Consider the following 22,479-nt stretch of genomic DNA (forward strand, 5'->3'; position numbering starts at 1 on the left):
TTGATTATCGTCTGTTATCGCCTACTGTTATCTCTCCCTTATCATCTCCCTTCCAAAGCGCCTTATCTGGGTGTATACACATCACTTAGCATCATTTTTTTCCTTCCTTCCTTAACCTTCTCGCCTCTGGCGGACTACTAAGTGATTTTTCCAATGTGGGAATCCATCATGATGGTCTGGATGATAGTTCTCTTTCTCACATGATTGTCGGATTTGTCTTATGGTTTTTAAGGATCACTTGAAGGGACGAAGAGAAAGAGAGGCCTCGAGGTTGACCTAGACTCTCACGTCAGCGGTCGAAGGCTAGGTAGAGAGGAAGCAAGAGGAATAGGAAGAACGGAAATGGAAAGGAAAAAACGGGGAGCCAGGAAAAATGTTGGCAGAGACAGGGCACTTCGAGAACGATCGTGCATCGTAAGTCATCCTTGAGAGAGTAACAGGTAGCGAGTAACACTTGAGGAAAGTCGTGTGGGGGATACGAGAACGAAAACTCTCTCACAGAAGGTAGCGGCAGTCGCCCTCGTGCTACAAGAACACTACAGACATCGAAATAAACTGACGGATGCTTCAGAATCAGTTCGAAATGAAAGAGCAGATTCCAGATGGCGACGTAGCTGCACACACAGAAAATCTACGGTGGTACTCCATACAAAATACTCACGAGGCGCTATTATAAAATACTCACGAAGCGAAGCGACCTCCAGCGGTCTGGATATACAGTACATGGGATATGCACATAAAAACTGGATTGGGATCGCTTGACGTGATCTTTTATTGGAGACGAATCTCACAAACCAAAATCAGATTCCAAGTCTGCTGCGAAAAAATGTTGGTTTTCGAGACTTTATTTTTTCTCTTCGTGGTCTGACGGAATTTTCACTTCTTATCTGCCTCCGAACACATTCATAAGGGAACTGTGGATATATCTTCGTTAATACAACACCATAAAAACTAAAACGTGAGGCTGCAACAAAAGAAGAACCTTCGGTTTTATACATATAATATATATATATATATATTGCTTCTAAGACTAATATACATATTCCTATAAACAAAGTTTTTCCTTGCTTCCCTCCTCTTGCTGATAGGCTCGTAGTCCGTGACTCGGTTCTCGCCCCGTATTTCTTATTTTAGAAATCTCTCTTCATCTGACAAACGTCATTTACGAAGAGAGAGAAAGAGCTAGAGGGGAGAGGGAGAGAGAGAGAGAGAGCGAGAGAGAGAGAGAGAGAGAGAGAGAGAGGGAGAGAGAGACGAGAGGAAAGAAAGGAGTCAGAGAGACACCGTAAGTTCATTCCCTGGGTGTGGAAAAGAGGCACTTGGGGAGAGTGCTACTGCCATGGAATCATATACTTGTGTGTGTGTGTGTGTTTGTGTGTGAGTGTGTCTGTGTCGATGCCGGTCCCTGTCATGGGATGAAAAACCCTCACGCCCTTGTCCATCACGTGACCTCAAAAACTGTAAAATCCTCGCCCTCTTTGCGGTGACAGGCGAGCTTCGGGAAGATGAATTTTTCTTTTGGGGGGTATTATAGCGGGGCACTTGTGAGAAGAGACAGAGAGGGGGGAGGAGTGGGCGGGTGAGTCACATGGTGAAGCAAAAGGGGTCTTCGTCTCACACAGGCCAGGCCACAACTGAGATCTTTCCAGCACTCACACCAACAGGCCAAACATGCACGGACGAACGCACTCCCAGCTACTCTCGTTACTATACCATCCGAAGAGCAGCATCGGCGCCATCTCTCTGGCATCTCGGCACTCAGAACAACAACGCATTGGGTCAGCTCATGTCTCAAGTCGAATTCTGCACGCAATGACATAAAACAATACATAAAAGGAAGCCAAAGCCAGGGTCACAGGAGGGGGATCGGGAGGGTTTGTATTGGATCGATGGTACGACGTCCAGCCTCCCTCCCAGAGATGCTAGACTTCGCTATCTCGCCCCAACCACCGCCGATTTCTCTCTCTCTCTCTCTCTCTCTCTCTCTCTCTCTCTCTCTCTCTCTCTCTCTCCACTGAAAACGACCTTTGATAAAAAAAAAAAACTCGACTCAAGGTTTCGTAAATCTTTACCAGTAAAAACCAATCACGGCGTAAACAGTTAATATTGTAGAGAGTTTAACCAGAAGAAAAAAAGAAAGAAAAAAGAAAGAAAGAGACCGTTTATAACCTGCTAAAAGAAAGACTCACACTGACAGATTCTATAAATCGGTGTGCCTCGATATCATATCTTCACGGTGGAATAAACTTCCTTCTACTTTATTTGTCAGGGGATCAAGACAAAACGAACTGAAGTGACCCGGTTGAAGAAGAAGAAGAAGAAGAAGAAGAAGAAGAAGAAGAAGAAGAAGAAGAAGAACTGGACAGTGTCCAGTTGAGATGAGGAAAAGAGGGGCGGGGGAAGGAAAGGGTATGGAGGTAGTGACTTGTGGTGGTTTCTTTGGATGGCAAGAGTTTTTCCTTTTTCCATTTCTCTCTCTCTCTCTCTCTCTCTCTCTCTCTCTCTCTCTCTCTCTCTCTCTCACCTTTGGAACTTACCTTCGTTCCTCAACACTTTAACTTTGTTTTAAAGTTTCTTGGTCCACAGGTTATCTCGTAAGTTCCCAACACGCCTTGAAGAGTTTATATACGTTTCAGTTAAGAATGTCATCGGAAAAATGTTTTTGTTCGGGGGGAAAATCGGCCTTTAAGAGACAAATAACAGTAATAACTGTTTTGATTAGCATATTACTAAGAATATATAAATGAATAATGCTCTAAATCATCTAAATTTAACAAATGAATTACTGAAAATATCATAGATCACTTATCATACTTATCATCACTACAGCATTAATTAAAAAAAAAACAACATTCACAACGGGTGAAAACAATCACCAGACCTCGAGCTACCTGTCACGTCTGTGACTGCTGTATTTCCAGGCCACGCTGCTCTCCATATTCAATGAGCTATTCAATGAACCTGTCATTTAAATATAAGAGGACATTTAAAAATTCGGTCTCGGCCAATTAAAATAAAACATTCCTCAGCAGAGTTGCTACTAACACTGCCTCCCAAGTCGCATTAGAAGCAGGCAATTTCACTTGGAAATGAATGAAGACAACCTTCTCATTGAGGATTTGAATGTCTACTCACTGCTGGTAGGGGCAGCTGGCGAGAAAAATAATAGATATGGGTCGTTATGATTCCAAAGTACTGACAGTAACATATCTGAATCCTATCCTTTTGTGGCTTCTGTGAATGAGTGGGTACAGGGTTGGCATGGTAAATCACAACTCAATGGTTCAAATCTCCAAAGAGGTGACTAGTCTCAATCATCTTTTGCCAATCATCTATTGCCAGGTGAGACTGTGTGATTATTATTATTATTATTATTATTATTATTATTATTATTATTATTATTATTATTATTATTATTATTATTATTATTATTATTATTATACTTCTTTCGGATAAACACCATATTCTTCGAAAGCTTGAATTTCAAGTCAATGTCCTCTATGGGCTTGTTCCATATGGATAGGGTTCATCTTCTGAATAATAATAATAATAATAATAATAATAATAATAATAATAATAATAATAATAATAATAATGAGATCTCCTGTAGTTTTTGCAACTGTCATTATTTGATTTTAACTTCCATATTAAACTTACCAAGCCCTCCCTTAAATCTACGCTCCTTTGCGAGGTGCTTCGCACAGTCGTTCCCTAAAATAAACCTGTCTCTTATGAGGTACTGTGCACAGTTGCTCCATACAATAAACCTGTCCTTTTACGCAGTTCTCCACGTAACCTTTCCCTAATCAAATCTGTCCTGTCCTTTTACCGAGGTACAAAGCATAGTGTTCCCTAAAATACACGTGTCCTTTTACGCGGTACTTTTCGAAATAGTTCCCTAATTAAACCTGTCCTTCTACCGAGGTATTACGCGTAACCCTTCCCTAAAATTGACGAGTCCTTTATGCAGTTATCCAAGTAACCGTTCCCTAAATTAAACCGGTCCTTTTCCGAGGTACTTCATGCTACTGCTCCATAAAACACACTTGTCATTTACTTTACAAAGTATTTCACATGGCCGTTCGTTAAATAAAACTTGTCCTTTTACGACAATCATAAGGCTGCATTTTTTGCAAAATACCACTGTTTTCAAAGGATAAACAAGCAAAAAAGGCGCCGAAGTTCCCTCGGCGCAATCCATTTTTCTGTACATCGTATAATCAAGGGCACCAAACACATGAAGCTTTAACCACGGCCCGGGAGTGGCCTGGCCTACATCATTGCCAGATGCACAATTATAGCTCATTTTGACCTTAAATAAAATAAAAACTACTGAGGCTAAAGGGCTGCAATTTGGTATGTTTGATGATTGGAGGGTGGATGATTAACTTACCAATTTGCAGCCCTATAGCCTCAGTAGTTCTTAAGATCTGAGGGTGGACACAAAAAGTGCGGACAGAAAAAAGTGTGGATGGACAGACAAATCCGGCACAATAGTTTGCTTTTCAGAAAACTAAAAAGAGGATTCAATCTCTGAAATAAATATATGCCTGGTCTCTAAACCAGCGGTAATTTTACCAGACTTATTCCTTGCAGCAAACTTATCCTTGGAGAGGTGAACCGCGAAGCCATTCTTTGGAATAAAATACAACACAACTTTTTTAAGCAACATACCCGGTTGTTTTTATACTATGCACATCAGTTTATCTTTTTTTTTTTTCAAATAAACCTGTCCTGTCACGAAAGCCATCACAAAGCCATTCTCTGAAATGACGCCTGTTTTGTTTGCATCGTTCATCACCACTGTGAAACCAGCCATCGGGTCAAATAGTCCGATTTTAGCAGGCAATTCAAACAAGCAGAGTAACAGGTTTTATTGCGCAGTGTTTTGTAACAAGTTCGGGCCAGTTTTTCTGCACTAATTTTTGTTTCATGTTTTTCCTTCCCAACCGATTAGCGTGTTCCGGTGTTTTTCTACTTTCTCACTTTACTTTCTTTTTCTCATGATGATACTACTTTCGTCTATCTGGTTATCCTGTCCTTCTGCGCTCCTACTATGAAAAAAGATGGTTAGTTTTTCTTATTTAAATTCTTGTTTAAAAAGACTACAGTACATTTTCATTTTTCTCTGTATCAATGTTACTTTGCAAATTTTCTTCCATGGTTTTCCTGGTATTTTTTCAAGCATTTTACCTGCATTTCTTCATCTTAATTTAAGCCTGTTTTTTGCTAACATTCCAAGTTTCGTGATTTCTCCCCTTTTCACATTTTCTGTCTCCCAAGATATGTCACGTGTCAAATTTTATATAACTTGAAATTTATCCAATATACCATCATTCTTAGGATAATTCTTTAGCTTTCCATTCCATTTCCAGCCCCTTCAACTTCCTTATTTTGTTGAAGTTCCTTCACGACATTTAACCGTTTCCCCCTACATCGCAGGCTCTATTTCTTTATTTTCACATGCAATGAAGTGCTACTTCAGGTAACGACCGCCCCAAAGAAATATTCAGCGAACTACCTGGTATTATTCTCCCAGTGCATTTCAGTGGGTCAGGAGAAGTCTATGAAAACGAATAAAGTTACTTCTTCGTCCATCAAAGTAATCTCCAAATAACTGTTTGTACCTTGCCTTAATGTAGCTGCCAGCTGCCTTTGGTCCCCCTTCCCCCTCAACTCTCTCTCTCTCTCTCTCTCTCTCTCTCCCCTACTTGGTACTTGAAATTTTGGCTGCAGATTGAGATTTTTCTTTAACTCTCTCTTTCTCTTTGACCCCACAAAACTTTGCCAGTAATGAATGACATAGTTGCTTAACAATGTCTGTATCTCTCCCTCTTTGACTGAAAAAAAATTCTGAAGAGCTTGATATATGCTGCGCTCTCTCTCTCTCTCTCTCTCTCTCTCTCTCTCTCTCTCTCTCTCTCCTTTAATGCTTCCCTACTTCTCATGCGTGATGTGTTATGACCAAATGCAAACGAATCACTTCATTTCCCGTTAAAGAGCCATTTGTATCATCCTTTTCGAGAATGGTCGCTGACATAATCCACTATCACCATCCTCATTACATCCCTGATAAATATCACCACTGCATGGGAATTTGCCAACATCATAGTGGCTATATATATATATATATATATATATATATATATATATATATATATATATATATATATATATATATATATATATATATATATATATATATATAATATATATATATACACAGCTTAGAGGATCACAGAGGGATACAGTTTTGCTAGGCCAGACCTTAGTTATACTGTTCTTAAAACCCATTTTTCCCTACCGTGTACTGGCGAGACTACTGTCATTTCAGGTCAAGCCCTGACTAGGCGGAGTTTTCGAGCAAACAGCGAGATGCTGCCCAGCGTCATACTCAGCTGTCACAGAGCACGGACCTGTCCGTACTATCTTCCAAGCAACCCTTCGTTTTCCCTCTTTTGTTCAAAAACAGGGGGGGAAAACTGTTATTCCAGCGGACCAAGGAATCTTATGCAACTTATCACTGCATTAGCAAACCTAGCGGTAAGTCTGATTTGACAATTGCTCCCAGTTCTCTTTCCCTTCGACTGAAACTCTCATTTTCCCTTGTTCAAGTTTTCCTCTCTTAAACAGTCACTGACTAAGAAATCTTAGTAAAACATATCCAATTTATGAAGTCACTGATTAAGTACAATTGCTGTTGTCTAGGGAAGTCACATAACTTATCCTCCATGGTGTTAAAAGTATTATTCTTGACATAAGAATCATCCCCTTGTGATTAAGTAACAAGTGGGAGTTTCTGTAATGCAAGATTGTTATTTGGATAAGTCTTTTTCCAGAATTATGTATGCCTTGGGCCTGAACAAAAATCCTCATTCTTGGAGAAGAATCTGAATCCTCAGTACCAAGAAGCCTCAATTCAACCTTGCAGTAAATGCCCGATAAAGCGTCGGAGAGGCACATAAATCTGTTGCATTTATTCTATGTAGCATTGAGGTTTGTCCTAAGTAGGACTATTATGTTAACTCCTGTTAATAATCCATTTCATTTTATTTTACTTTGGTTGAAAATAGTGTTCCAGTAAGTTAACTGAATTCTTTCATGTGGTTATGAAATAAACCTCTATTCTTTGATAACTAGTGTTAACTGGCGACCTGATCTACTCAATATCTGTCCTTTAGAATTAATTTTAGCCTTAACTGACAGAATTAAGTGGGTCTTAGGTAAAGCAAGGTAAAGCAAGCCAATATAAATCCAATTAACTATTTATTAAACTCATTAGCCAAATGACCCACGTAACAATATATGTATATATATATAATATATATATATATATATATATATATATATATATATATATATATATATATATATATATATATATATATATATATATATATATATATATATATATATATATATATATATATATATAATATATATATATATATATATATATATATATATATATATATATATATATATGCAGTGTGCGCGCACGTGTGCCGTCTGCTTATATGCCAGTGGGTGGTGAGAAAAGGGGCTCATCTTTTACTTAATCATTTAAACTTCAATCTTTCATTCATTCTTTAATGCATCCCATTTCCAGGTTGATTTCCTTCGCTTCACTCCGCTCAATAAACAGAAAGGACATTATGGTGCAGTTCTCGAAGCTGCCTTCTCTTGGAGATCACACGATCATCGACGTTACACGATACCTCCGATAGATGTCAATCGCGTAATGCTATGATTAACTAATAACCCCTGATTACTGCCACTTGCGACCCGCTATTATCCAAAGGGGGTTTCTGTATACGTTATTATATTTACTTGATAGATCAATCCCACTTTCAAGCCATTTTCTATTGAACTGTTACATAGTGAATGCGTTTTTCATAGTTATTGTTTTCGTTATAAAATGATTACCCTCTTTTAAACAGTTTTCTCTAGAAGGTATTCATGTGGGATGAAATTTAGCTCCCTCTAAACACTATCCTCATCATACGTACACTGTAATCAAGAGTCTCATCACATTTCTCAGAAATTCATTATCAAAATGATAAAACTTCCAAGTATGAATGATGTTACTCATAATACTGCGAGCACAAAAATACGTTCATCAAAAGATTTTTGCTGCTGTTCTTGTTTTCTGCCAAATCTATATAGGTAAGGCAGCTTAAGCCGGTTAGTGGCGATTCGGGGGAGGACAAGTAACGCATAGCGGAAGTCTCTACGACGGACAACAGCGACTAGGTATGTTTCATAGGACTGTTCATTAATTCACACTGAAAATTCCAATATAATTATCAAATCCGTGTTTAATCCACTGTCTCTATTACCTTTCCCTTTTTCATTCTGCATAATCCCCCTTTGCCGCAGCTTTCGTTCATAATAATGATAAATTTACATTTCTCAAATACCAAACTCTTTTAAACAGGACATATCCTCTTTTGACTGATTATGAAATTTAGGTCTTGAAGACCAAGCGCCGGAACCCATCAGGATTATTCAGCGCCGTAATATCCTCTTTTAAACCGCATTATATATAAACATCTGCGTTTGTTTACATACTGACCAATCTCTTCTGTATTTGCTGTGCATTGCATACACTGTTATAACTTTTTTCCCTGTTTGGAAGGCAATTTTCCATTTTATTTCAAGCAGTGAACGCCGCTCTTATTCCTTTTTCTCTACCAACGAAGGCCGTCCCGAATATCCCTTTTCTCTGCGGACTACGCAACCCTTATTTCAATATAAGCCTCGCGTACATAAACTACAACTTCACTCTCATTGTCTCCGCACGAAATACAGCTACATTTATTATTGCTGTAAGAGTATGTCCTGCGCTGCGCCGCTAATTTTACCGCTCTTCCTTCTACGCGTGTACTGCTGCTCCTTTTGATATGCTTTCTTTACTCATGCATAACAACTAATTGTCTTTTCTTCGAGCGAAGAAGGGTTCTAGACAATACCTTTTCTCTGCGTAAACAAACACACAAACATAAACACACGCACGACCACTCCCACTCTCCTGCGACAAGTTTCCTCATTTACGTCCATTAATAGGCGCCTCACCGATTCATTTACTACCACGGCGCACCCTTCTTTTTCCCTACTGTCAAACGGATCCCGAACCACAATTCCCCCTTTTTTTCTTATACTTTATGCTACTCCGGGTCTCATTCTCTGCTTGGTTAAGTTTCGCTGATCCGATCCTCTTTTTACTGGATCTGGTTCTAAGTGTGGTTCTGGATTACAGACAAGGTTTTATTTTACATCAAATGTTTCATGCGTGCTCCTGCTTAATATATATATATATATATATATATATATATATATATATATATATATATATATATATATATATATATATATATATATATATATATATATATATATATATATGTATATATATACTGTATATATATATATATAATGTTTCATGCGTGTTCCTGCTTAATATATATATATATATATATATATATATATATATATATATATATATATATATATATATATATATATATATATTTGTGTATAATTCTATTTTGTGGGTCAGTAAATAGTTCTTTGTTATAGAAGTTGTATCAGGTATGGTTTGAGGATACGGCTCTATTTCACGGATCTCGTTGTGTGCGTGGTTTTATTTCACATATCTCGTTCTACGTACGGCTCTGCACACGATTCTATTTTACGGATGCAATTGCAAATAAGGTTCTGTGCTTCTAAACTCCTATTTTACTGACATTTCCGCTTATAATTCTATTTTAAGCATCCAGTTTGCAGTATGATTCTATTCTTTTGTGTTATCTCCCAATGTGTGGTTGCATTACAAAGACGGTCGCCTTTATGGTTGTCACATGGATTTCTTCCCACATATACTTGTATTTCACACATATGGTCACACACACACTGAGTAGTATTTCACAGATATATTACCACATATAGTTGTATTTCACACATATGGTCCCACATATAGTTGTATTTCACATAAATGGCTTTCCTTTGAATTGTATTACACAGATATATTAGCACATATAGTTGTATTTCACACATATGGTCCAACATATAATTGTATTTCACAGATATGGGCCAATATATAATTGCACTTCACAGACATGGTGCCACACATTTAGTTGTATTTCACAGAAATGGTGCCACATATAGTTGTACTTCACAGATATGACCCCACGTATATTTCACGAGTATGGTCCCATATATTATGGTATTACAAGGATCTGGTCCTAGTATGGTTGTATAATATATGATTGTAATCTTAGGATATGGTTCCTCATACACCTGTATTTCACGGATCTGGTCTCACCACATACAGCTGTTTTTCGCGGATCTGGTGGTCCCACCACATATATTTCAGAGATCTGGCCCCACCACATACAGTTGCATTTCATGGATCTCATCCCACCGCATACAGCTGTATTTTAGATCTGGTTCCACAACATACACCCGTGTTTCACGAATCTGGTCCCGTCACATACATTTGTATTTCATGGATCTGGTCCCAACACATACAGTAGTATTTCATGGACCTGTGCCCACGTGACCTTATTGCACAGATGTGGTCCCATTTACGATTCACTTTCACAGATTTGGTTCATCATGGTTCTATATTACGAAAGTTCCCGCAGCCACCGGCAACCGTGGTGTTTTCTTTCCCGCATTGTTGTCCCACCCGCACCATCAATCCGTTCAATGCCCTACTCTGTCATACCTGCTGTCGGGAAAAATTTCACGTGCCTTTTTCGTTGGTTTGGTCTTTAAGTCTCTTTCTCGTCCCTTCTATAGTTTTACTTGTTTTTTTTTTATATTTATAATACCACTCATATTATTCCTTTTTTACTACTCAATGACTAATTAATAATCCATAGAATTAAAAGTTTACAAGTGATAAAATTAAAAAACAAACTGAAGACACTAGGAAAAAAGAAATATAAGTAAAGAAAAGGCAAGAATACTAAATGTCTGACGGTGTTCGGTGTAATGAAAGATGGACAAGACTAGTGAGAGATGGTCTTATATTAAGGTAACGGAAGGTAGTCCCATACGAAGGTGGAGAAGTGGAACCTGCAAATGGCAGGACAGGTAGTCTGGAATATGCACTAGCGTCCAGTTAGTTCGAGAGTTTGAGTGTGAAAGATATGTGAAAGGTGCAGTTTCTGTATGGGAAGGAGACTGGCTCCTGACGGCATAAGTGGTGAAGGGTTGCGCTATACTTTTTATAATAATGTTTTATCCTAGTATCAACAGCTGGATGAAGAATTCGCCTAATAGCGATGTCTTAATTTATCTGAAATCACACCTTCAATAAAACCTACTGCACATTGTGGAAGTTTTTTGCACAAGATGTTTATCCACGAATCAGCGATTATAATATAAATGTGGCACTGTAATGATCACTGTCCCCTGTTCTCAAAGGGCGACCCCTGTCAACAGGGCAGTACACTCACACACACACACACACACACACTCATACAAACATGCATACATACATATACATCATATATATAACTTGTGCGTTTGTCTGCCAACACGTACATGTCAGCGTGTGCGTAAACATTCACAACCAAAAACAGAGAAACGAGGACAAAATAAGACCACTCTCATTACACTCCAATCCATTACCAGAGCATCCTATTTTTTCGGTGGCTGTCACCCCTCGCCCTTCTTCAGTTCCCTCCTCCATCCGACCTCGAAATGATATAAACCGTCGTGGCATCTCCCATATAAGTGACACTGTCTTTGTTTCCCATTTACAAACTCAATTAACCTCCCCACAAAATCAGCCATGTTTTCAAACGTTGCCATTGATCACTGACCGAGACCGCCTGAGATCCTGCCACACACGCACACACCAACATACACATACACACATATGGATAATCTTCAAATACTTGATAAACACTGAGAACTGAGAGAGGGCAACAGTTAACATTCTGATGACTAATCAAGATTAGAGAGAGAGAGAGAGAGAGAGAGAGAGAGAGAGAGACGGCTAACTTTTTGATACCTAACGCAGGACTGAGAGGGAAAGAATGAGAGGGTTAACAAGATACATAATGGATTGAGAGAGAGAGAGAGAGAGAGAGAGAGAGAGAGAGAGTAGAATTCTGTAATGTCCACTAAGAAAACCTGCAGCAAGTATTTACTCACTGGAAATGCCGCCAAGATAAATAACCAGTTAAATTTAAGCAGAATTCACAGCAACTTACGAAGGCAGACGGTAAAAAAAAATAGAAATGAATACTCCCTAATGCATAGACTAAGCCAATAAACAAAAGACTTGACGATATTAACCACAATCATTAAAAAAGAAGAGGATCTAATAATATGACTTTCGAAATATCAATGTAGCGAAACTTTGCTTAAATAAGGAGAGCCTCAGATCATTTTCATCATCATCGATATTTATTTATAAGGCTCTGCTGTCTGCCCTCATTCAGGTCATCATGCGGGTCCCGTTTAGTTTTCAATGGGAGTTTTTAATTATCTTGAATGACCAGCTCTTCTGTCTTAATAGATGTCTTAATTGTTTCTTTAACAAACATTCTTCAAAAGTGGAGCCATTCAGATCATTTATACAAAGCGAGATTGAACAGAATCAAAATAATGAAAAGCTATTTATTCTCCTTAAATTTGGTCAATCGTAAGTGCTTGAATATTCACAATTTTAAATATTCATTCAAAAGGACAAAATTATTTGCAAGATGTGTAGATGAAAATGCAGATACACACACACACGTGTGTGTGTGTGTGTATAACGTGTGTGTGTGTGTGTATATATATATATATATATATATATATATATATATATATATATATATATATATATATATATATATATACATATATATATATATTATATATATATATATATATATATATATATATATATATATATATATATATATATATATATATATATATGACTATTTATCACATCACCGTGATTCATATACAATCAGAAAGCTACAAACGTCCTTTAATATCCAATTCGCTCTACCTCGGAAATAATATATTTTCATATATGTTACCGAAGGGAATTTTTAGTTGATAATAAGTCCACCGTCCCGTGGGGTCGAACCAGCGACGGACGAGGACTCAGGACTACAAGGGATGCACTAACCCATTCGGCCACATTGTGGCCGAATGGGTTAGTGCGTCATATATGAAAAATATATTATTTCCGAGGTAGAGCGAATTGGATATTAAAGGACGTTTGTAGCTTTCTGATTATATATATATATATATATATATATATATATATATATATATATATATATATATATATATATATATATATATATATATATATATATATATATATATATATATATATATATATATATATATATATATATATATATAATGTATATAAATAATTATCACTATAAGGACTACTGCTTATGATACCAATGAAAAGTATTTATGCAATGACTAAAGTTAACGAAGTAGAAAGTCAACGCAGTTTTGTTTTGAATACTTCGCAGCTGTATCGAAAAGCCTCTCGACAGCTCTATGTAACTTACACTGTAATTGGGAGAGCTCGTGACGGATTGGAAAACCCCGTAGTGGCACGAAGAAGTTACTGTTAGAGAAGTTGGACAGCAAGATTGATGAAATGAAGCGGGAATGGAGAAAAAGTAAAAGGAAAAAAAGTGAGTGCAGCTTCGGGCCGAGATGACGCTACTAATACCCTTCAGTAATGCCTACAGCGTGCGTGAGAGGTCCACTAACAGCATCAATTTAACCCCACCTTCCCCTTCGGGCCGAGGGAAGAGCTCGTAATATTTTGTAAAAATTATTTAAAAAATGCACACCAGATGCTTATATGCCGGGACCAAAACTGTTCGACATGACTGAGTAATCACAAGAAAGTTCCCTTCGATACGCGTTCTTTACCAAACGAATCTGATTAGGCTACCTCTGGCTTAACACGGAGCTTTAGATGCGAGCTCTCCTCCCTCACCTTCCTCTCCTGTGTGTTTCCGAGAGAACCTCTATGACCGAGCTGTTTCCAAATAGCATTTCCAATTTGATTATGAGGGAAGGCAAATGCCTCGACTGTGTCAGGTTCTCATCTGGTTCTTATTGAAATCAGACGTGATTTCGAATGTTCAATCAAAAATCCAATTACCAGGAAAAGGTAAATAGTAATGGCTTACGAAGGCTTCTCTCACACTCGTAGATTTTATATTTACAGTTTCCCGATTTCATAATTCAAAGGACAATAGCGCTAGCGGAACCATTTAGAACACAATCGAATCTCACCGATCGCTTCTAGATTAATATAAATAGAAAATACATAAACTTACAGTTTTTAATGCTATACGCGGGATTTCATTTCCTCACACGTATTGAACTGCGAATGAAAACATTTGAAACGCGAGCGAACTGCACCGATCAGCGCGCCGATTGCACCGATCAGCGCGATTTTTTTTTCTTTGAGGGGATGGGGATTGGGGGAAAGAAGGGGCCAGCTAATTCTAATAGTTTTGCCCCTTCTTTGGGGAGACTCAATTCCAGGCAGTTTTCTAGAAGTTTTATTTCTGCTGTGACCAAGTTATGGAGTGGAATCATTTAGCTGATCCTTAGAACTTCGGGAGTTCAAACTTGGTGTTAATGCTTCTTTGCTGGGCAGTATCACATGAGCCTCACCCCACAGTCTATTGGTTTTATCTTATTTGATTTATTTTGTCTATCTTGACATGGCTCATTTTTTAACTCTGAATTTTTTTCGTAACGGACTGCTTTCCTTACTGGGGTCCCTTAGGCTCGTAGCAAACGCAGATACCTTATAATAATAATAATAAATAATAATAATAATAATAATAATAATAATAATAATAATAATAATAATAATAATAATAATCCATTAACATCTTATCGACAAACTTTGTACTAGTCAGCAAAAACTTTGTTATATAAGTGAAAGTTTGCAGGCACGTACAGTACATTAGCGAAGGTGTTGTTGCACGAGGACAAACACACACAACTTCACTCTTCGTAACAGCATTGTCTCATCGGTGGAAAATTCTGGCCGTAGAATCTATACTAGATATCGCTTACCTCTACGCTTTACGCATTGTACCACCTCAGTTCTTTTCGATCAGTTTAATGGGTATCTACATGGATGGCGCTATATAGAATTGAATACAGAATTTGGGCCATAGGTCAAGCACTGGGACCAATAAGGTCATTCAGCGCTGAAAGGGAAATTGACAGTAAAAGGTTTGAAAGGTGTAACAGGAGGAAAACCTCGTAGATGCAATATGAATGAATTGTCAGGAGAGGGTGGAAAGTAAGATGGAAGAAAGAGAATATGAAAGGGGGCACAGTAAAAGGAACGAAAGGTGTTGCAGCAAGGGGCCGAAGGCACGCTGTAAAGAACCTTAAGTAATGCCCAAAGTGCACCGCATGAGGTACACTGACGGTGCTACCCCACTACGGGCTGGAGGGGTGGCCGCTGTAAGCGAAAACTTCATCGGTCTTTCGTTCAGAAGGCGAATTGCTACGTTTCACTGAATCACTTCAGCAGGTACTTTCAGAGAATGCGTGTCCTCGAGCGTGATCTGGACAATTCAGCTCATCTCATTCTTTTCATTGTTATCATGTTCTAATATTAAACTTCACTGCTTAACAAGCTTCAAACAAGACAAAAGGGCTTCTGCTGTCGTCGTCTTGCAGTATGTGTATGCGTGTATGGGAATTATTCAGGCAATTTAGCTCGTCTCCATATTTCCATGAGACAAATCCTCTAGTATTTAATTTTAGTCAGGTTTGAAAAATACTCGCATAGGTATAACAAAATAGAAGTTCACATGGTAAAAAAAAATCGCCCGTCGGGTAAAAAAATAAATTAATGTACGAGGATACAAAAAACTTCGCGTGTGTGTGTATGTGTATATATATATATATATATACATATATATATATATATATATATATATATATATATATATATATATATGTATGTATGTATATATGTACATATATATATATTGTATGTGTGTAAAATGTAGCAAAAATAACGCGACCACAGTCATTTGCCCGTCGGTAATCCAGGCATGCACCTTTACTTAGTTCATATTACATCGATCATCTGAAAGCTCTGAAAAATGCAGGGTCCATGTTGAAAACCCGAACAAGAGTAACAAAAAATAATTAAGGAAAAGAACGAAAAGGTAGGTAAAATGATCGAAATATTCGAGAAAAAGTGTGAGAATGGAGTTATGAGCCTCACAACTTTCAACAGTTACAAAGCAAGAACGATCAAAAGGAAAAAAAAGTCTGAAACTCTTCGTTGGGAAAAGGTGTTCAAAGTGACGTTCTAAGCAAGATGAGTTTCAGAAACGGGATGAGAGAGAGAGAGAGAGAGAGAGAGAGAGAGAGAGAGAGAGAGAGAGAGAGAGAGAGAGAGAGAGAGAGAGGAGAATTTCGGCAAATTTATGATCACCATTCCTATAAACATTATCATCCTCCAGCATAAACCAGGTAAAGTATTTCATGAGAAAAAACATCATTACTTGAACGTCCCCTCAAACAACATCACACTTCTCAGTCTCGACGTAGAATCGTTATTTTCCAAAGTCTTTTTAAAGTAAGAAATTAAAATCGTTTGTAAAACATTTTCCTCACATCACTGATAAAATTATAATAGATTAACATATACGCAACCAACAATTCTGCTATAGAATGGGCAGGTCCCTCACCAGCTTCCTAACGAATGTTTACATGGAATATCTAAAATTAATTTCGCCTCTACATTCTAGGACAACAGCAGACGAGATTTTTTACAGATTAAAATGCACTAATGCGAACTATTATACTCAAAACTGAATGGGAAAAAAGACGGTAAATTGGCCTTCCTAGATATCTTTATCGAGGGAACAGACAAAATAAGTCTTTAACGTGAACAGAAAGCCTATTTTCGTCGTGTCCTTCACCCACTTCCTAAGTCATCGAGGTGTTTGAGCCAAGATCATGGCGGACTGTAACCTATTTCTTGGAGGGCTTAGGATATGCTTGCACGTGTATCTCTACAATGAATTTGAGAAGATTCGTCAACATCTGACCCAACTGCTCTACCTGGCAGAAATTATCGAGAGGGCTATCTATTAAGCGAACAAAATATATTTACACAGCCAACATATATGCGAAGGTTAACAATAAAATAACTATCTTTTGCTGAAACGATAAAAAGAAAAACTGTTACTGAACACTTCAAATCAGGCAACCCGTTTATTTTCCAGTATCTACAACCACTGCCTGGACCAAATAAAAAGAAAAACAGTCGATACAAGGGATTTTATAAACCATGCTGCTAGTCTGTTGACAACAATTTCCTGTAAGCATGTCGTTTTTACACTGCTGTTATATGAAAAGATTACATTTACACTGAATATTTTGTACACTGATTTGGACTGAAATCCACTGCATTAAGGCAACTAAAGGATGCTCTTAGGAAATCTTCTCCCTTTATATACATACACAGCCACACGCACACGAGCGCGCGCACACACACATATATATATACATAACATATATATAGATAGATATATAGATAGATAGATAGATAGATAGATGGATAGATAGATGGACAGATAGATAGATAGATAGATAGATACATAGATTGATGGACAGATAGATAGATAGATACATAGATTGATGGACAGATAGATAGATAGATAGATAGATATCCTGCACAACAAGAAACCTGGATGAAGTAGACTCCATGTAAAGCAGGCATACGCGACCCCTTATCTTTTGTATAATGGACTAAAGTAGATTAAACCTGATCCTTTGAAGAGCTAAGTAACGTGATTATACGAGTAGCTGCTAATTTTAAGGCCTTGGAAATTCCACCCCGGCACAAGTCTAGTTAGATCTTCCAGTGAGGGAAAGAGGACAAAGGGAAAGACAGCCAGACGTTTCCATTCGCCACACTATACATTGCAATAGCCAAATGGCCTTTAACTTCTATATTTCCTATTATAATTAGATACACTTTCCATTTAAAGCCTTGAAATTCGAAGTTAAGATGAGAAATTCTGTCAATGGGTAGCAACAAGTCTACGGGTAATGAACGCCAAGTTAGACTTTCCGTCATCCAACCCAGGGTAATTCTCAATCGACACTTGGGCCAAACTTTGGAAAGGAGCGCAGCGCCCCTCGCGTCGGAACTAGATGTTCCCGCCCTTTCCAATGCCATTGTCATTTTCACGTTATGGGAACAGTAATAACAGTAATTCTGTCTTGTTAACCAGTAAAAATAGTAATTCTGTGTTGTTAATCTCTAATAATAGTAATGGTTAAAAAAAACGGAACTACATACTAAAAACAATAATAATCACACCAACTGGAGACTGCAAACCTCCGCCAGGATTAAGGAATTCTCACACAAAAGGTCCCATATGTCTACGTGTTACATTACTGTCCCTCTCATGAGCTCATTATTTTTTGCTATTCTTAAGGAACCCCTTTTGTTATATTTTCCTACTTTTTTCATAATCCTCTGAAATGAATATACAAAAAGAATTAAAATTATAATTTAAATTCATATATGTCCTTTAATTATGATCCTGAGCTCACTCTGCATATCTGCCATTGACCATGACCGAGGGTAATTTCACAATGGACCTTTGACTTATAGTTATGACCTTGACCTCACTCTGTACATCACCTTCATCTGATAAGCGCATCATCAAGATGTGAAGTCCATCTTATATATTTCAAAAGTTATGGTCAAGGTTAAATTTTTATCTGATCTTTGACCTGTAATCACGACTTTGACCTTGATCGCACTTTGCACATAACTTTCATTAGTGCGCTGTTCATGCCAAATATGCAGGCATCATTTTGCAGAGATCACAAGTTGCCGTTGACATTGACCTACAGAGTGACCCTGACTCATTACTGGTTGGTGCTTGCTATACTTGCTGCTAGTGTAACTCCCATTTGACATCTACCCTCTTCAACATGACCTTAAGCGTGGCCCTGTCCACAGCATTCCAAATCAACTTCATTAGTAGTCTAAGCAAACCACATATGAAGTCAGCCTCGCAAATTTCAAGTTATGGTTAAATACGCAACTGACCTTTGACCCCCATGAAACGACAAAAGCTACGTCCATACCTGGACCGGAATGTAATTAGCTCTTTTCAGTCATGAACCCCACCTTTGATAAAAGTGTCGCAAAAATCCACAAATAACTTTCTGCGTAATCCTTTTAACAAATATATACAGACAATCAGGAACAAAAACAGCCTCCTTAGAGAGAGAGAGAGAGAGAGAGAGAGAGAGAGAGAGAGAGAGAGAGAGAATTTGTTTTCCACAGTAAGTTAATCCGAAGTTTCTCATCAACAACCATCGTAGGGTCATACAGACTTTGCCATACATCAACGTCACAAAGACCTCTCTCCCCTGACCTACATATTATCAGAACTCACCTCATACCAAATTCAAATAGATCTCCTCTAACCAACGTCACCTAAGCCTTACCTCGGACCAGTGAAATAATCCGCCTTACAAGAAGGCTCACAGCCCGTGCCTCAGTTCAGCTGCCGTACGGAACACGTACGTACTGACTGACTCGTCGAAGGCAACTATAGCATAAATTTTTGATCGGGAGAAGAATCAAAATTACAAAAGTTTCTAAAACTATGCAGTAACTGCATCAAGACTTTGTTAATCCTCGCTGTCTGCCTTTGCATACTGCATGAGAGAGAGAGAGAGAGAGAGAGAGAGAGAGAGAGAGAGAGAGAGAGAGAGAGAGAGAGAGAGAGAGTTCATGATACTGTTGCAGAGTCAGGATCTCTAACACTACTTTTTAATTAAGGAAATAACTGCAGGCATAAAAACAATTTGATTTGCCTGTGCGTACCCGGTTCGAACTCGTGAATTCATTGGTATCAGGTGCTAACATTAAGCACCAGAGTTTTCGCAGTGTTGCATTTATGATTATGATGGTTATTAATTACTAGAATTCCCTTCTTTAAGCAAGACTATTGGGATCTTTCCTGATAGTGACCCCCAGCAAAGTTCGGGGGTCGTTATCTAGGACTAATATTTCTTTGGAGTCATTATCCTTATGATTATTTAGTTTTTTGTTTATGTTTTCACGGTCATCCTCAACGGGCTAGTACTAAACACGCCGCAAAGGTGGATACACACCGGGTTAAAACCCTGGGTCACTATCTAATAAAGATCCGACTATTGACACTTTTCCGCCAATGCAACACATCCAAATGATGGTGACATTTCATACTTTCAAGTATATCCTCTTTGGAAAAAGAAAAGCAATTCCCAAATGTCCATGCCTTGCGTATTTGGAAATTACGAGATGAATATGGGGCAGCTTTTAAATGATTTATGCCCAGAAGAAACAGAATAATAGGAAGAATAATAGGAAAATGTGAAAAGATGAAATATAAAATTAACTCCGTTGATGTAGCCATTATCTGTTATCATTAATATCATGATTATTATCCACGGGAAGGAGACCCTCTCTCATACGTCTCATTAAAAATAATGGCTGCTTCAGCGGAATTCAATTTATGACAAAGTTTCTCTATTTTTCTAACAACTCCTTTCTGTGTAGAAGAAAGGCTATACGGTAATTGTCCGATATTCATGTCATCCAAGGAAGGTATGGACACATTCACGGACCTTTTTATTTTACTGGTGAAAACGTATGAGTGCTTATACGAAAACAAATGTACTCAGGAGAGTAATTGCTAAAGCGAATTACGGTATGGAAGCAAGCGAGAAAGTGATGTAGCAAGCAAGTGCCTACTACAAAACACTTCATAAGTGTTCATCGTTGATTGGCTGGCACCTCTCCCATGTGAGCCAAGTAAAACTGATCGTAATGGTCAAGGGTCCTCTGGCATAACCTCAGTGACCCTCTGACAGGTGGGTGGGTCAGGGCATCCAGAGGGTACGGTTCCTCAGGCCATTGCATCAGAGGGATGTAGGCCTGATTGGTGTTCATATTTTTGGGAGCTGTAGCTTTCTTTGTTGAAGGTTTTTTGATGCTCATTAGGTATAGGAATGTCTGTGATATCCAGGAAGAGTTTATTTTCCAATATATGCAAAACTTCCAGCATGCGAAGGCAGCAGCCGTCCTGGGCTCTGTCAATGACATCTATGGTGACTATTAGGCCCTGTTAGGCAGGAATAGTGCCAGTTATGGCACCTATTTGATCATGACAAAAATCCTTTCAATATTCATGGTCATCTTAATATAAGTCCCGGCCATACTCAAACAGGCAATCATAACTGGTATACCACATTTCTTTTTTCTAAGATGTGTAGTGCTATAGTTGGGTTATTCTTCATCAGCAGGTTTTTTTTTTTGTACCTTATAATATATAAAGTTAACAGTCTGGTCAGATTAAAGGATTTAACATTAATGGTGATGGTTTCCTGTAGAGCAACTTCATCTTCGTGCCCTGAGCTCATGTGGACATGGTAGTGGAGCTTGAAAGTTGGGGCCCTTTCCTAGCATAGGAACGGTTTGGTTGTACCAGTTCTCAACTCTTGCGTTGTTGTTGGAGTTAGAATAGAAATCATTAACAAAAATTTGATGCTTACACAATCTCCCTGTAGGTATGGTGCCACAATGAATAGTAGTAAAGTGCTCTGTGCAGTGATGATACACTGCTTGCTTAAGGCCTTCAAATCACTCATTCAGGCTATTGAAGCATAGGCCCAAGCTCTTCTCCTTCAAGTACATTTTTGTCTTGTGTGTGCTATCTTGGGAAATGAGGATATCAAGGAAGTGAAGTTCCCATTTGTGATTTTCTCATGTGTGGAAATAAGGGCTATATTCTCTCTGAATGTTTGTCTGGACCAGTTTATGATTTCTTACGTTCCTGTCCTAATGAAATAATTGATATTATACCTGCAGTAGGTGGCCTGGGCAAGTACTCTGGAGAAGGCACTTTCTTAAGCAATATTCATAAAAGTTGGCAAAGAATGACACCATGTGGGTACCCACTGGCAATGCCATCTTCCTGGGTCTCAACTTCTCCTCATTATCTGCACAAAGAGGAGCTCCTTTATCACCCATAAATGACATGTATCTTAGTTGCTTTCTCTCTCCCATGTTGGTAGTTGGGGTTCTCTCTCTTTTTCCCTCACAATGAGACTCTTGACTGATCTCCCCTTTTGGTAAGCCTCCAGCACCATTGTTTGTCTTTTTCTTTACCTTGCCAGGCATCGTGCCTCACATTTCTTCTAACCTTACTAAAACCTGTTTTCCTTAATAGTGGTTATGACACAAAAGAAGATAGCTGAGTAACTGACATGTAAATCCACATATAAATCAACATGTATGACTGCAATAGTCCACAATTTAGCACCCTGCAGAACCCACTTCTCCATGCACCAGCAAACTGGCATCCCTCCAACTCACATGTGCATGAGACCAAAATGCATGAGCTCTCTAATCACCAACCAAGT

The 22,479-nt window shown here is 38.2% G+C and overlaps 1 protein-coding gene across 5 annotated transcripts in view; it reads right to left on the reverse strand.

Annotated features, from left to right (window-relative positions):
* LOC136846465 (cyclic nucleotide-gated channel alpha-3) overlaps positions 1-22,479 on the reverse strand; it is a 995,562-nt gene that overhangs the window by 911,604 nt on the left and 61,479 nt on the right. For 3 of the 5 annotated variants that reach the window (XM_067117262.1, XM_067117261.1, XM_067117260.1), the window contains exon 1: positions 1-1,636. This exon is cut by the window's left edge and continues 932 nt beyond it. The exons of the other annotated variants lie outside the window; for them this stretch is intronic. The gene's annotated coding sequence lies outside the window, so the exon portion shown is untranslated. Of the gene's footprint in view, positions 1,637-22,479 lie in introns of those variants that run through there. 5 annotated transcript variants of the gene reach the window in all.

The sequence above is a fragment of the Macrobrachium rosenbergii genome, chromosome 15 (assembly GCF_040412425.1).
Source record: "Macrobrachium rosenbergii isolate ZJJX-2024 chromosome 15, ASM4041242v1, whole genome shotgun sequence".
NCBI lineage: Eukaryota > Metazoa > Arthropoda > Malacostraca > Decapoda > Palaemonidae > Macrobrachium > Macrobrachium rosenbergii.